The 17,626-nt window shown below is 44.7% G+C and overlaps 1 protein-coding gene across 1 annotated transcript in view; it reads left to right on the top strand.

Annotated features, from left to right (window-relative positions):
• The first annotated feature begins 15,670 nt into the window (after positions 1-15,670).
• The window catches only part of Me2 (malic enzyme 2), a 43,712-nt gene continuing 41,756 nt past the window's right edge, over positions 15,671-17,626 (top strand). The window contains exon 1 of the mRNA XM_021214407.1: positions 15,671-15,859. The gene's annotated coding sequence lies outside the window, so the exon portion shown is untranslated. The remainder of the gene's footprint in view (positions 15,860-17,626) is intronic.

Genomic DNA, 17,626 nt, shown 5'->3' with positions numbered 1-17,626 from the left:
TCTTCCCTGGAACCTCATGAACACCGTCTTTACCATCTTCCTTTCTGACATTTCCGTTTAACACACCCTCACCAGAATGGCCCACTAAACTGTTCTTCTTACAGAATTCTAACACTTCTGTTGCCCAAAAGCTCCAAACTCTTCCGCATTCCACCCATAAACAGTTCCAAAGGCGCACGACTCCTATGGTCCAACTTATCACGGGAGTGCTCCCGCATCTCAGTATCAGCTTTACCTCAGTTACTTTTCTCATTGCTCGGAGAAATCAAAGAGAATTTAATACAACAATTCAACAAGATCTAGTAAAAGAAATGTAAGTCAGGGAGGTGGTCTGTGGCTTACAGTTTGAAAGGATGAAGTCTGTCACATTGGTAAGTCCTGGCTATGGAAATATGTGGTGGCTGCTGATATTGCCTTTGCAGTGACAAAGCAGAAAAGTGAACACTGGCAATCCCACTCACTTTCTCACTTTTTTAATTCGAGAAGAGAGAGAGAGAGGGCAGGGATAGACAAAATGCCAACCACCACCACTACCACCACCACCACAACAACAACAAACCAAAACTCCCCATGGAACTCTATCTTTCAACGTGGAGATAAAAAGGTCAGTTTTGTGCAGTTTTCTGTTGCAATTTGGATGTGAAACAGTCCCTTCTGAGTGCTTGATCCCCACAGTATTAGCACTGTGTGGGGAAGGCTATGGAACTTTTAGGGAGGTGGTATGACCTGACTGACCACAGTAAGTCTGGGGCTGGGCTATCGAAGGTTATAGCCCAATGCCGACTCAAGCCGCTCTCTGTCTCTTGCCCCAAGGGAGCAGCCGTCACAACTTCCAACCCTATACACGAGACAACTCTTCAGTGCCTCTGGTTATCTTGAACTGAGGTGTTCTGAAACCACGAGCCAAGACAAAGACCTGTAAGTTGGTTGACCACAGTGACTGAAACAGCTTCTTTTATTTTCTCTCCCTGCAAGCCTTGAGCATTTCTCCTATGCGTCTGTGGACCTCCTCCAGAGCACGAAACACCTCTTTGGATAGGAGTAACTCACGTACACACCCTAGCTCTTCCCCTTTGCAAACTATAACATGGGAGAATTGACTCGGTGTATCCCTTTTAGTGCCTGGCATGTTCTTCTATGTTAAGTGTCAACACATTTGTCTACAGGTGGTAAATTTGCTCGTCATTTAAAAACATAGTTAAATTGCTTCAACTTCAGACTTTTAAGATCTAGGTACATTTTGTCAGGAGATGGTGTTAATCATTCCTCCCGTTATCGTCCTTCAGTCCAGAGGTTAATCTGTGTGCAGATGAGCTTTGGTTATCAGTCCTAGTGAATTGTCCCTGAGATAACCGGGGGAGACAATTCTACAAGGGCCAATTCTTTTGTCCTTCCCTGGGAGTTAGGGGAGGAAAGGGATTCAGAAGGTTAAGCAACTCATTCAAGGACTCAGCAAATGAAGGCGAAGATTAGATTACAGCTTGGCAAGGCTCCAGGATGTGTGCTGGGTTCTCCCAGTGCTGTTTTTCAGAGCTGTTGGTGAGTCATCCGCACAGGCTTGCTAAGAAATAAGTAGTGAAATCTGACCAACATCCCACACAGGATGCTGATAGCCCATTGTAGATAGATGATCATCCTGTCAGCCTGGTAGTAAAAAAAAAGTCAGGGCTCCATCCAATCCCTCCTTAGGGAGTAAAGTCGGGCTGTGAGATCTGTCTGACCTTGGACCGGGAGAGGGGAGGCAGACAGGGAGAACAGCAGGTGTGGAAAGAGAGTGGAAAGAAGGAGAAACAAGGGTGTTCCTTTCTTATTCCAGCCCCACTGTATTCGCCAAGAACTCTGGGAAGTACAAAGACAAGAAGCAGGCTTGGTCCGGCTCCCAACAGTAAAGTCCTCCATACATATCTTAATGGGGGGGATTAATTTCCAGATCCCTTTGTGAACAAATGGCTACCAAAAGTTGCAGTGGTTTTGCATCAGTACTGGCCTCAAGGAGCCAGGTCTAGATGTGTAACTGGAAGAGTGTTTAGTTAGGGTTTTACTGCTGTGAACAGACAACATGACCAAGGCAACTCTTATAAGGACAACATTTAATTGGGGCTGGCTTATAGGTTCAGTGGTTCAGTCCATTATCATCAAGGCAGTAAGATGGCAGCATCCAGGCAGGCATGATGCAGGAGGAGCTGAGAGTTCTACATCTTCATCTGAAGGCTGTTAGCAAAAGACTCACTTCCACGCAGCTAGGATGAGGGTATTGAAGCCCATTCCCACAGTGACACACCTACTCCAACAAGGACTCCCCTCCAAACAGTGCTACTCCCTGGCCCAGGCATATTCAAACCATGACATTCCACTCCCTGGCCCCTATAGGCTTGTTCAAATACCTGAGTCTATGGGGGCAAATCTAGCCATAGTACAATAAGAAATACACTTAGTCCAACTTCCAAAGTCCCCATAGTCTATAGCAGTATCAACAATGTTAAAAGTCCAAAGTTCAAAGTCTCGTCTGAGATCCACACAATCACTTAACTATAATCCCCAAATCAAGACTTCAAACCAACTGGGCAAACTCCAAACTCTGCATCTCCATATCTGATGTCAAAGCAGTCTTCAGATCTCCAACTCCTTTTTCATCTTTATTGGCTGCATGCAACAAACATCTTTTCCTGGGCTGGTACCACTCCCTGTTAGCAGCCTTTTCCTCAGCAGATATCCCATGGCTCTGGCATCTTGAACATCTTGGGGTCTCCAAGGCAGCTTCGGTGTTACGGCTTCTTGGTTCAATGTCTGGGATCCACACATGATCTTCTGGGCTCCTCCAAAGGGCTGGTGTCACTTCTCCAGCTCTGCCCTCTGTAGCACTCTAAGCTCAGGTTGATGCACTCCACTGCTGCTGCTGTTCTTGGTGATCATCTCATGGTACTGGCATCTCCAACACACTGGGGCCTTCTGCTGCAACTAGACTTCACATAACCTCTCATGGGATATCTTCATGGTGCCAAGCCTCAAATTCTTTGCATGACTCCTTCGGTCCTGGGCCATCAACTGCAACTGAGGCTGCACCTTCACCAATGGCCTTCCATGGCCTTTCATAGTGCCAAGCCTCAGCTGCTCTTCATAACCTTTCCATGCCTTCAAAACCAGTACCACCTGCATGACTCTTACACATTATCAGTCCTCTGGATGAGCAATCAGTGCTCTTAACCACTGAACCATCTTTCCAATCCCTACTAAATTTATTCTTAAGTAAAGCATTATATAGCCACAATCTTACATTGGTAGAAATTGAAGTTATTTAAATTGATACAAATTGAAGTTATAATTTTTACATTGGTACAGAATCTATGGATTGATGCAGATTTAAGGTTTTTGTTGATATAAATTTCTTATATTGATATAAAATTTGAAATTAATATTGTTACTCATAGATAGGCATTGTGCCTATGCAACTCACTTAAGAATACAAGGCTTAGACCTAGTCCTTCTAATGACTGCTATTACAAACTGTTTAGAATGATTAAGTAATGCAAGTTAAGGGCCAGGTAATTATCTAATTATATTAAGGTGCTTTCTACTATATTCAAATAGAAATAGCTAAGAGCAGTCAAGGTTCAACAATTATGATATACTTTGTATAGCTAGTCTTCAAAAACATCAGAAATCCACAGACTATGACATTTAACATTAATTCATTATTAAAGATCATTTGACTAGAGACATGTCTGCTCCTGACAGTATCCCCTGAGCATCAAAACCTCCATATAGAGTTTCTCCAGTTATGGTCAGATAGCCACTGGACAAAAATTACCCTATTCATCTACAGACAAAAAATATTGTCCAAGAAAGGACAGTTGATGCAGGATAGTCAACAGTTTATCTCTGACAAGGCAGAGTAAGCTAGCCCTTCATAGTTCCTGCTTCATCTCAAAGTCTGTCAGATGGTTCTGGGCCAGAAGGCCGAAGACAGATGTTCCGATGTTTTGAGTAACAGGGGACTGTTCAAGTAGTCAGCGGTCTCTGAAAATTTGGTTAAGTTTTGGAAGCTATGTCTTTGTGCTTCCTATATATTCAGGTAATATTTAATGTGTTCTCAGATTTCTGATGAGGTTGAAGACTAATTATAGTCTCATAATCAAACTTAAGTTGTTTAGCATTGAGGCAGATGACACAGAAAGGATGATTTTTCAGATGGTAACACAAGTTAAAGTCAGGACATAACTCCGGTATAGAATTGTAAGTTCCCTAGGTTAGATGACAGAGTGCTTTATCCAATTGACAGTTATGATGGACTGAATGTTAATATCACACTTTGTAATTTACATAATTATTATGGTTATGCTCAATTTATTTCTAAGAGAAGAGGTTTTGTTAGTTTGTTTTTTTAATTTAGACAGAAAAGGTGAGATATTGGGGATTAGTTCTAATGCTTTGTTTTATTTCAGCTCTCACAAAGCCAGACTTCCAGACTTAAGGGTCCCTACCCCAGATGGCTTCAATTGATAATAAAGAATTGCCATACTACCAATGGCTGGACATAAAGACAGAGGCGGGAATTTTATATTTCACAGGTGAGGGGCTGGGAGAGAAAGGAGAGACAGAGTCACCCCGACTCAGAGGGAAAAGGATCAGAGTGACAGAGTGACAGGAAAGCAAGCAACCAGCCATGTATGAATTCAGGAAAATGGCCCTGGTGGCCACTCCCACATCGGGTCTCGGGTAGCAGATAGGAAATGTTGATTTAGCAAGTTGACTCAGGAAAACTGGAGGGGAGAATGTATGCTAGCAGCGTGGAGGATTAGAAATGCCCAGCCATTGAGCTAGTCAAGGTATATCAAAATTAGCTGGCCTATGTGTGTGTGTTGAGCTGATGCAGTGTGAGTGACCCAGCGGGAACCAAAGTGATTTACCTAATTCACCACTACATACCAGCGTAGGTACATGTAAGTATGTGTGAACATTTGTGGAATGTTGAAGACAGATGGTCCGGCCTGGCCAAAGTGTGTGTGTGTCTGTGTGTGCCTATGAGTATGCTTGGATTCTCCCTTCCTCTTCTTTTTCTATGGCTCACAAAGGGTTAACAAACTCCAAGGCTCTCACCTGGCCAGAGAGGGACCCTTGAGCCAGAGAGAAACTAAGCCTTTTTCTTTCTTCTTTCTAATTCCCCTGCTGCTCTCAGTGGGACTTAAATTACCAAAAGCCAGTAGCTTTCGACTTTAAAATAGCAGAGGGTTAAAGGAAGAGAAAAATTATTGTAAGTAAGCAGCTTTTGGCCACACAATGGGAAAGAGTTGAAGTCAGAAAAATTGCTAAAAGTAGGTAGCTTTGGGTCACAGAATAGCAAAGTGTTAAGGACAGAAGAATTGCCCAAAGTAGCTTTTGACTACTACCGTATAGTGAATTGTCAAAGATAAAGCAGCTTTGGCCCTGACCACTAACCTCATACCATTTGCTGCCTTCCTTGGGAAACTGGGTGCTGGGATAAGCCCCCATCCCCCTGGAGCGCAGCAATCCAGAGTGATTGTATTGATCACCTTCCTGAAAACCTGTAGTGCCCCTCGTCGTCCTGTCCTGCCCTGCCCTCTCCAGCACCTTTTCTTGCCTTTGCCTGTTTCCTGTTGCAGCAGTTCCGAATGGCTTGGGTTAAACTGTTTCTTATACTGTTTCATCAGCGCGGAAACTCTTTCCTCTTCTAACCCTCTCTGGTGATATTCCACACATCCTTTACTCAGGTCAGATACACCACAAAGACATCGCAGCACTCAAAGAAGGGAACTCGTCACCTTTGAGTGCTCATCACACTTGCAGACCCTGCAGACCCTGGTCCCCAGGATGCTCTACTGAGAGGGACACAGTCACCACTGAACAATATACCGACCCAGTAGTAGGTGGGCTTTGTGGTACATACCTATAATTCTAACACGGAACTAGAGGCGGGAGGATTGTGAGTTCTAGACCAGCTTGGCTACGTAGCAAGTCTGTCTCAAACAAACAAATGAACAAACAGAATGACAGCAAGCCAGGAGTGGGGCTGGCAGCAGCAGATCTCCATCTCGGAGCTAAGCCAGGAGGGGCCAGAGCTGGGGAAGGCACATCTCCTGGGAAAGGCAGAAACTTGTTTGGCAAAGCTAAACCAAGAGGGCCAGAGCACTGGCCCCGGTCCCAAGCAAAGGCAGGAACATGTTTTTAAAAATTACACCTTACACACAATAATAATGGCCCGATCCATTAACAGGCCAGTTGCTCCCTGGCCCATACGACATCCTAATGCATTTTGCTCCTCTTCAGCACCACTGTTTTTTCCACAGAGGACTGAACCTAGGGCCTCATCAATATTAGGCAAATGCTCTACCACGGAGACAGACTCCCAGCTAGTATGTTTCCTTTTGCGTGTCAACTTGATTAGATTTAGAAACAACCAGAAGAGAGTGAGGTATGTAATTCCAGGTGTGTCTCTGAAGGCCTTTCCAGAGAGGATGGAGGGAGGATGGTCCACCCTGAATGTGAGTGGTTCCATCTCACGGGCCAGCAACACAAAGAAGGGGAGGACGCAGAGAATAAGCAGCGCGAACTTTCTCCTTTCTCGGCGTCATGGCCTGACGTGACACGAACCCACTTTACTCAACCACGCAATCTCCAGCATTGTGCACTAACTGCCCTTTCTGCTAAGTAGAGTTCTTTTTTTAGGAATAATCATTTAATCATATTCTGTGCAATGCAAGTGTAATTTTGGTTCAAGTGCAAGAGAAGGTGGATGTCCTTTTGGACACTTAGAACCCTTCCTGTTAATCACTGGGCCTAGTCAGGCCCCGAAATGACAAATGTCTCAAATGAACACACTGGAATTGAGAAAAGTCTCTGGGGAAGTTTTGAATTCTTCTAAAATAATCCTGAGGAAGGCCCTGTCCATAGAGAGAAACTCTGAAATTTCCAGGCCAGGGGAGCACTGGGACACGAAAGTTTACTTTAGAAAGAATTGGTGAATGCCAACAAATTTCAAATCAAACGGTACTGGGAGCTGAGTGCCCATGGCACCCTCTTGTCCCCTAATACTCAGGAGACTGAGGCAGGGGCATTGTGTGCTTCAGGCTAGCCTGGGCAACCGTGTCTGAAGACGCAGCAGAAGTATTGGGAGGGGGCAATAGCATCCAGGGGCTTCTTGTGTGGCCTGAGTGTGTCTTGCTGAGGTAACTCTGTCAACACTGTTGTGCTGGGTTCTGATGTCCCTCATATCACAGGATTGACCATTTACAGCTTAGAGGGAAGAGGTATTAGATATTCAACTTAAGTTACTATTGCTGTTCTAGCAGGTTTCTTGGCCAACAGAGTCTTAAATACTTTATAGGGAGAAAAAAAAAAAAAAAGTCCCATGCTGCCCCCAAAAGATAGAATTTCAAAGCTTCCAAACAGTGTTATTTAAGAACTTCAACACCTGCCGGGGCTGCTACAAACTCACGCAGAGTACTGTTCAAGCTGCCAAGAACATTGTTTGAAGGATCCAGGCAAACATGTTTCCCCTTCAGTCATCAGCCAGAGAGAGACCTTGCATCTGTTGTATTTGTTGCAAGCCTTCTCTTAGGAAATATGATCACTGCACACAAGAATGAACAAGAAAGATTGTGTGATGTAATATGTATTAATATATTCTTACTATATTATATAAATTAATTGATTTTGATGTAAAATGGCCTAATATATTCTTAGTGTGTCAAAGAAGTAGAGCAAGCATGCATGTTTGTCTTGCCACAAGCAATTTTTAAAACATTTCCCAAGATGGCTTCAAACTTATTAGGTGTACTGGCTAGTTTTGTGTGTCAGCTTGACACAGGCTGGAGTTATCACAGAGAAAGGAGCTTCAGTTGGGGAAATGCCTCCACGAGATCCAGCTGTAAGGCATTTTCTCAGTTAGTGATCAAGAGGGGAGGTCCCATTGTGGGTGGTGCCATCTCTGGTCTGGTAGTCTTGGTTCTATAACAGAGCAGGCTGAGCAAGCCAGGAGAAGTAAAGAACATCCCTCCAGGGCCTCTGCATCAGCTCCTGCTTCCTGACCTGCTTNAGTTCCAGTCCTGACTTCCTTGGTGATGAACAGCAGTGTGGAAATGTAAGCCGAATAAACCCTTTCCTCCCCAACTTGCTTCTTGGTCATGATGTTTGTGCAGGAATANAAACCCTGAGTAAGACACTAGGTATCTCAAGATGACTTTGAACTTCTGGTCCTCCTGCCTCTACCTCCTGAGGGCTACAATTACAGATGTGCATCACAATACCCAGTTTACACAGTGCTAATGCTGAAACCCATGGCCATTTGCCTGCTAAACAAGCACTCTATCAATATTCCTCGAAGGTATAATATATATACACACACATCACATATATATTATACAGGCATATATATACATATATGTATATATATCACATGTATATATGTTGTAATACATGTTAATGGATTTTACATTATTCAGTATCCAGAAATAACAATCTGTTGATTACACTGTACATCCCCAGTATGTAGAACAGCAGAGGCCCTCCACACTCTCCAATGCTGAGGTGCAGAGAACCACCTAGGCATAAGATCACAGTCTGGGATGGGTTTTCCTAATATGCCCTCTGGTCACGGCAGGATGATGATCTCAAAATGTGATCAGCACACTGTATCTGCTGGTGCTACCAATAGGAGGAACCTATAACCAACCCCCCCGTTCATGCAAAGAAAACGACCTCCCGGAACGCTCAGAAAACTACGGATTTTCTGTAAGGAAACACATTCTGGGTGTTTGGATGCAGTGAGACCGCTCGGTTTCCATGGCGACTGATACAAAGGCCTCCTCTAGAATTCTCCTTGGTTTTTGAGAAAGGCTGGGGAGTATGCCATCCTGAGGTAACTGGGAAACACACACTCCTGATGCTTCTAGGTAAAGCAGGTTTTGCTCTGTAGCCCTGGCTGGCTTTGAACTCCCCATGCTTCTGCTTCTGCTTCTGCTTCTGCTTCTGCTTCTGCTTCTGCTTCTGCTTCTGCTTCTGCTTCTGCTTCTGCTTCTGCTTCTGCTTCTGCTTCTGTCTCCTGAGTGCTGGGATGACAGACATGCCAGCTACTTCATATCTTCCCTATTAACACACCACTCTAAACCCTGCCAATCTGAAGAGTTTTACAGAGGAAAAATCCCATGCCCAGATACGTATTGGCTGCCTGTCCTTTTAGACTCCTCCCACCTCACAGGCAAACAGATCAAAAGCAACACAGAGCCCCGCCCTGTAGCAGGCTCAACTCCAGCAGTTCCGGACTCAAACTGAAGAGACTGACAGGCTTTCTGTTTGTTCAATGACCTGTCTGATAACTGTTTCCTCCTTTGGGCTTCCTATTGATTTGGGTCCTGGCACCTTTTCCCCCCTATGCTCACATCTCAGACTCCATGTTTCCCGGAAGAAGAGCCTCTGTCCTCTTTCTGGACCCAGCGTCATTTGCATTTGCCTGCAAGGCCAGGTGAATTTCATTCCAGTTGGCCATAAACAGGCGGAGAGAGATCTCTGCGTTTTATTGGAGGCTCCAACAGCAATGAGGAAACAGGTCAGGAAGGCAGTAGACCTACACCAGCGTACCAGAGTGCATTCACTTTACAAGGAACAATTCATTAACGTGAGTTACTTTATGTAGATATCAGGGTAGATATAAAAGTCACGCAGAGGGATGTGTATAGAAAAACTCATTTCAACAAGTCCACATCTGAATAGCTATTGCCCAGCCTGAGCTAGCTTCCGGAAATTTCTTTTACATCTTTCAGTGAGCTGATGTTAAATGTAACACCTCACTTCTGACCTCTATCAGCATAGTATTAAGACCAAATCTTAAAGCTCAACGAGTCGGATATTTCTATGCTCAGAAAAGCATGTAAGATATCAGAATAGTTGCTCCTCATTCACAGTAAACTTAGCTTTTTAAGCATTATAATAAGCAGTCTGGGGGATAGTGCAGTCCTGGAGACCCACACAGCAGAAGAGAATCATACCTGTGCATATAAACGTAAGCCAATAAGTAATCTATTTAACTCCAGTAAGTACAAAGAAGCCTGTAGCCTTTCCTCACTGTCTTGCACTGGGACAAAGATAGCCTTAAAAAAAATTATACAAATGGACAAAGCCTTGAAGATTTGGAAAACATTGGATTCAGAAAAATATGAGGTGTGTATTGTGCATGTCATGTAATACTCACAATGGGGTCTTGGGGCTAGGCCTCAAAAATGCATTTGTGGGGCTGGTGAGATGGCTCAGTAGGTAAGAGCACCCGACTGTTCTTCCAAAGGTCCGGAGTTCAAATCCCAGCAACTACATGGTGGCTCATAACCATCCGTAACAAGATCTGATGCCCTCTTCTGGAGTGTCTGAAGTCAGTTACAATGTACTTACATATAATAAATAAATAAATAAATCTTTAAAAAAAAAAAAAGGAAACTACTCTTAAAAAAAATGCATTCGTAGTTTTCAAAAAAATTTTTTTTACTGCATGTATGCATTGTGTGTGTATGTGTGTGTGTATGTATGTCAGTGTGTGTATGTATGTGTGTGTGTGTGTGTGCATGAGTGAGTGTATATGTAAGCACAAGTGTGTGCTCAGATCATCAGCAAGTGCATTACCTCTCGAGCCATCCCAGCAGCCGGGCACTCACGTTTCTGAAGAGAAATTGATAACTACTTATATTATGTTAGGAAAACAAGAACCACACCTGTGACATCTTGTGATTGTCACAAATTCCTAAACTACCAATATTTTGAAACATTTGGATTTGAGAATTGCTGATAACATTTTGTGGAGCCGACCAGTTGTCATCTGAGGAACTTCTCTAAGGATCAAGGCTTGCTGCATGTCAAGTCCCCCACAGAGCTTTCTAAGGTAGTCCGTCCTTTGAAAAGGACAATACTTGGACCTTATTCTTCACATATTATATTTTAAAAAATTCTGTTCAAAATAAAATATTAGGTTAAACACAAAAGTAGAAATTCGAGTGTAATAATCCCTCGTAAAACTGTCAACCGACCTTGACAACATTATTTCATTATTCTCCATTTTCCCCAGAGTGCAAAATTGCCGTCATATTCCTCATCCTCAGACATTTCACACCACACTACTATTTACAATCTGTGTATGAGAAGATGCATCTAACAGCACACAGTCTTATGATGCTCATGTGAGTGAATGCTTTGTGGCTGTTTTATAATAGGATGTCTTGAGGGAGGGGTTGTGTCCATGGTGACCATTTCTCCATTTTCTCGATGGATGCATGGTGAACTTGAGCTTGCTCCCCACTTACCTGCAAGGGCAGAGACTCTAGTAGGCGGCTTGCCTGGCATGCCTGGAGCCCTGGGTTCCATCCCCAGAATGACAAAAAACAAAGAAACAAAACGCAAACGAAAAGAGCGTCCAAAGCTGACACTGCAGGACTTCTTTACTCACTGGGTCCAGGGTGGGGGCCGTTACATTTCTTTAATACAGCAGTTTTCAACTTGTGCATAAAAATGCTAAAACAAATGTTTTGTAGTGTAGTCTGACTCCCCTTTCCACTTACTAGTGGCACTTTTGGAGAGAGTAGCCTTCTAGTCCCCAGGATGCCCATAAGTAAATTCAACAATAGTTATGCCAACCTCACAGTCTTATTAATTCGGTGAAATAATTTTAGTATGCAAATGAGATTTGAAAAGCAATGTTCAGCAAAAATTAACGACCTAACAAAAGATAAATATTATTTCCTGAGCATCACCTGTATGCCAGGCAGGGGCTCTAAGTGAGAATTCTCTGCTTGTGTTTGTATTCCCTTGCACTGTGTTTCCCAAGTCCTCCCGCCAATGCCCTCTCGGATAGGTAGGAAAAGTGCAGCTGTCTCTGTCTGTCTGTCTGACAAGAAAAAGGGGTTGTGCTAGGTGCCATGTTAAAAATCTGTGTGAAAGAGAGGGCGCCAGAACTCACATATACAGACTCCCATAGTGAGCTCTTTCCTTCCAGGTGAACAAGCAAGATTTAAAAAGACAGTTTCTGGATTAAAGCACTTTCCAGAAACACACACTGGAATCTGGCGACTCTTTCCTAGGGCATGCGTAGCAGACTCCTCATCTTTGCTCTGCTTAGAGTTAAGCCATGCTTCTGGTCAGGGCCGTAAGCTTCTAGCTCCATTTACTAGGGATTCTTCTCCTTTGGAAGTTCTTTCATTCTCTTAGGGACCATTCGAAAAGTGATTAAGCCCTGTTTGGCTTCTAACAGTTACTGTTCAAATGTAGAAATAAAAATCTTGTTTGTTATCACAATAGTCATTTTTTTTTTATAGAATATATCTTAATACCTGTTAGATGAAATTGAGAATACAGGATCTTTTAATACCATGAATAGGACAGTAATAATAATATTTTGTTCTGTGTGCCACAGACAGCAGACCTTTTAATTTGTATTTTTTAAAATTCTGTACTAGCTACAGAGAAGGTGCTGTGATACTGTTCCTGGGGAGATGTGAAGAAAGGTTGTGGTGGTTTGAGTAGGAATGGCCCCATAGACTCATGAATGTGAAAGCTTGGACCACAGGGAATGGCGCTACTAGGACCTGTGGTCTTGTAGGTGTGTGTATGGCCTTGCAGGTATGTATTTGTGTGTGTGTTGGGGGGGGGGGTTAGGTGTGGGTGTGGCCGTGTTGGAAGTGTGTCACTTTGGAGGCAAGCTTTGAGGTCTCACGCGCTCCATCTACACTCAGTGTGGCACACGTCTGCTGCCTGCGGATTAAGATGTAGAGCTCTCACCTCTGTCCCCCGCGCCATGTCTGCCTGCACACTGCCATGCTTCCCACCACAATGGTAATGGACTAAACCTCTGAATTCTAAGCCAGGCCCAATGAAGTGTTTTCCTTTATAAGAGTTGCAGTGGCATGGGTCTCTCTACACAGCAATGAAACCCTAGCTAAGACCCATGTCTACTCCAGATACACAACGGATGACCGACCTAAGTAAGGACACCGCAGAATCCAACTTGGTGAACCAGTGAGTTTTACAGAGGTTACACACAGGCACAAAATGACTCAAAGACAGCCGAGTTGCCAAAATCCCACACCAGCATGGTTGGCAGCAGGTGAGGAGACCTGGAGTACACCACACAACCAGCAGGTAGCCCAGTAGGTTGGAGGGTGTCTTGTTCCAGGCAGCTCAGTTGGCCCAAACCTCTTCTGGGCAGCTCAGTTTATCTGAGAGTTTGCTACACAGATGGGCTTACCTAAGAGCTCCTCTCGGTCTTTAGTGCTTACACGCACTTGTAGAGAGGGACCTAGTGTAGCTAGTCTGCACGACAGTTTTGCCTTCCTTTAGAAAAACTGCCACACAACAGTGAGTTCAAGGCCAGCCTGTGAGAGCCTGTCTTGAGTAAAAAGTAAAAAGAAGGCTAGGGATATAGTTCAGCAACAGAATGGTTGTCTAGTATGCCTGAAGCCCCGGGTTAAAACTGTATGGAAAACAAAAATGCCCACCTATTTGCATTACTCCTAGAGAAGCAGAAATGTGTATGGTTCCTTTCTCTGTTTAAACATGAACCAGTGTACTCCAGCTCTCTCCAGATAGAACAAAGTTTCACCTTTTAAGTATTAACTCTTGAGGACTAGGCAGGTGGCTCAGCGGATAAAAGGCACAATGCAAGGAAAGAACTGACTCCCGTGGGTGTCCCCTGACTTCCAATGCACATGCCCATGCCTTCCAGATTCATAAAGGCAAATGTTAACAAGCTATCTCATTGTTTTGCTACAAGTGCTATAGAACCAAAACCAGTACCATGTGAGGGTGGAAGTTCTTGACCCTAGCAACACTGACTAGATTAGATTAGGCGTTTGCCAAACAGTAAAGCCAAGAGTACAGAACTTTCTAAAGCTTGTGTATGTTTCATGATTTGTCAGTTGCAAAGCAATGACCACTTTACCATCTCAGGGATGAGAGCCTTCAATGTAACTCTTGTCTACAGAAACGAGGGTTCTAAGGATTAAGTCACGGTTCTTCAGTATGTTTGTGTGCACAGGACAGGTGAGAAACCCCAGCTCTTCAGACTCAGTACTCTTCATCCCGGATCACCATCTTATGACACTGTGACTGATGTGTCTGGCTGATTCCCTTTCACCACTGCACACTCCATGCCTAGCCCTTTCCAAGAGTGAGTGGGGTGTGTGTGTGTGTGTGTGTGTGTGTATGTAGGGGTGGAGTTGGGGGGGAACAGGAAGAAGCGGGAGAACAGCAGAAACACTAGCTTGTTTGTATCGTAACAAATCATTTAAGTTTCACTGGAAGGCATTTGACCCATCTCTTGGGAAAATCTGCAAGTGTGAGTACATCAGGCAAATGGGAGCCTGTCTTCTTGACATTAGCAGACCCTGCATTTAATAAGGACTCTATTGACCTCAAGCAAAATTAATTCTATTGTGACAGTTCTTTGCACACTAATCCTAACAGAGGGCAGACTGTGGAGGACACCAGAACTTCACTGATGACTTCATGACACTTGCACTTTGTAGCGCCTTCGTTCAGCTGGCCACACCTTGAGTTTCTGGCAGGCTGGGTTATGTCAGGCCACATTTATTTATACTTCCTCTTTACTGCGGTGGTGACTCTAGCTGCCATGCCTATCATCGCGGTGGTGACTCTAGCTGCCATGCCTATCATTGTGGTGGTGACTCTAGCAGCCATGCCTATCATCGGTCATATAATTGCAGTCTTTACTCACGTGCCCCACACTTCAGAGCCCTGTAACTGCTTTAAGGGGAACAATTCGTTTTCCTGTCTTCTCTTAAACTTTTCCTATACATTTCCATCACCTTTAATTTTCTTATTCTTTGTTGCCTCTTATTTACCCTTCTATCTTTTTTTTTAATTACTGTTTCTATTCCTTAAGTGTAAATAGATTCCATTACAGTGAATAATTCCTAGCGATTACGGTTTCTGAAACAAAAATAAATATTCTCCAAAATCCTAGCTGAGAGTGGAAACATATGTGGGTGTGTGTGAGTGTGTGTGTGTGTGTGTAGGTTCCTTGTTGCTTTCAAGGATTCGAAGATGAACTCAGGTAGCACTTTCCCAAGAACACAGTATATTTACGGCGACGGTGGCAGCATTAGTGATTAGTAAATTCCCGGTAGGTCATGGACGATGGCACAGAATTTTACAGAAGATCTATACACACCAATAAATACTAATCAGAAAAATACGGCGCTCCAAAAGCGACGGAGCTTGCGATTCTTGTGGTTTGTATTGTCCAATCTCCTGCGTCGTCCGCTTCTTCCCCCCTCCACCGGCGGTCCACGAGAACCCACACCATTATTTTCTATCTGCTGGACCGGGAGACTGGTACCCGCCGACCTAGCGCCGCGCCTGCGCACAACGTCTTCTCGCGTGAACGCCCTGCGGACCTGGCCGGTGATCGGGATAAGCCACCCTGCGCTATCCCATGGAGCCGAGTACTACCCTGCTCCCCCGAAGCACGTCCGTCCTCCCGCCGTCGGGGTCGCACGTGAGCTGATGCACGCGGCCTCAGTACAGTTAACACCCAGGAACCCGGCGCAGGAAGGTGCCGCCGAGAGGAACGGAGCCGAGGGCGGAACCAGGCCTGAGCCACGCCCCGCGCCAGCTCCCAGCCTCCCATTGGCCCGCGTGCCTGTCGGTCAGCCCGGCACCGGCCCGCGCCTCTTTCTCCGCTACCTCTGCGCGTGTGGGGCGGGTCCCCGGCAGAGCGAGCCGGAGCTGGCGCCGGCTGCCAGGAGCTCGCGGGAGGCTGGCAGGGTGGCGCCAGGGCCGAGCATCTCCGGCTGTAGCGCCGCGGCCTCTCTGCTTGCTGCACCACCTGGCACGGGCCAGGCGTCCGGTAAGGCGCGGAGCGGAGGGCCTGGCTCGGGGGTTGGTGGCCCCGGGCCTTTTCGCTCCGGGAACCGCGCGCGCGGCTTGTGTTCGGGCGTGCGGCCGACCTGGCCGGTGGGCAGCGGAACGGAGGGAGGGGCGCCACGCTCTCTGGGGTTCCGGGCTCGCTGGTGCCAGGACACCGCGCTTTCCTCCTAGGACTCCAGCCAGGTGGCTCCTAGACCTCGAGCATCCCAAGTTCTCCTTTCCCTCTGCGCTTGGGAAAGACTTATTTTGTGGTTCAAACCCTCTGTAGCAAGATTTCTTTCTCAGCCGAGCCCAGGGAGGCACAGGAGTTGGGATGTGTGCATGTGTGTGTTCCTTATTTTAAAAGAAAGAGTTGTGGCAGGCTAGAAAGTTCCAAGATTGGCGTGGTTCTGTCCATTCTTATGAAATGGCATCTGTGCACCGGGATTGGCAGGTGACTCTTAACGCTTTTCATAACCAACCCAGAGTCAGGTGTTGCGTTTGTTGTGGCTTTAGGTTCGACCTTATTTATTTATTTTTGGTACTGACGATCATTCTAGAAAATGAGTATTGCTTGTGGCGAGAAACATGATCAAAATAACTGACCTCAACCGAAGTGCACCCTTAGTATAGCATTGGATCCCTGGAATTATCCTCTTAATTGCTTGTGGCAATCACTTCTAAGCCAAGCAGTTAATATCGTTGTTATTTCTGCTGGTGTAGGAATTGTTAGTAACCAGTAGCAGCACTGTTGTTAGAAATGGTCTGGGCACTGTTCTCTGAACAGGTTGCTTCCAGAATAACCCCGGAGGTCCTTAAGTAATAAAGAACTGGATTTAAGCTTTCTTCATAGTTGTACTCCTAACCATGCATACTCCTTAAGCATTGTTTATGTTGTTAAGGGATTGCAAACTGATGTTTTATTTTTAGTTTCCAAATATTCTGGGAATTAGCGGAGAAACACATCTCCCTAATAAATAAAAAAGTACATGTATCTTGTGTATGTAGCTTATGTGTAACCGCTAGAACTCGCTGGCTATATATCTGCCACATGGTTTCCAGAAATTAAGGAAAACAGTTTGTAACTTTTTAATACTGGACTTCTAAGAAATCCCGTTTGAGCTTCGATTTGCAAGCTGAGCCTGGCTCTTTTGTGTAGTCGTGAAAGCTTGAAAGTTAGACACAGAGGCCAGAAATGATGAGATAATGCTTTCTCATCATTAGGGTCGCTGGACCTTGCTTTTATTAGGAGGTTTCCATTCCTTCTCACCAAGCTGCTGATGAAGAAGCGGCCGAGTTACATTCTTATAAGGAGTTTAGTAAACTTATGAAAAGTACATTCCAAAGTCATAAGCGACTCACCATTTCAGGGTTGTGTTTTTATTTAGCTAGTTGGTTGGTTTTTAGACAGGGTCTTACATCGCCCAAGCTGGCCTGGAATTGACTCCTGCCTGGATTCCCAAGGGCTTGAACACCTGAGCCTCCATACCTGCTCATTTTACAGGCTTTGTCCTTGTTTAAGTTAAAAGCTTCGTGATTCCATGTATGCCTAATTTGTATTTAATCCCATTTTTAAAATTCTCATCTGTATTAACTTTTTATATTATGTTAAATTAAAATTATAACTCATTGATTGTGACGCAAACTAGTTCTATTTGAGATACAAAGGAAACACTAAAATCCCTTGATCTTAGGGAACAAAATCTGGGGTCAAAGATGTATTTGATTTAATTATTTTATTGAAGGTTAACTAGTTTACTTGAAGGTA

The sequence above is a fragment of the Mus pahari genome, chromosome 15, assembly GCF_900095145.1.
Source record: "Mus pahari chromosome 15, PAHARI_EIJ_v1.1, whole genome shotgun sequence".
NCBI classification, from domain to species: Eukaryota; Metazoa; Chordata; class Mammalia; order Rodentia; family Muridae; genus Mus; species Mus pahari.
This window is presented reverse-complemented; position numbering and strand designations above follow the sequence as displayed.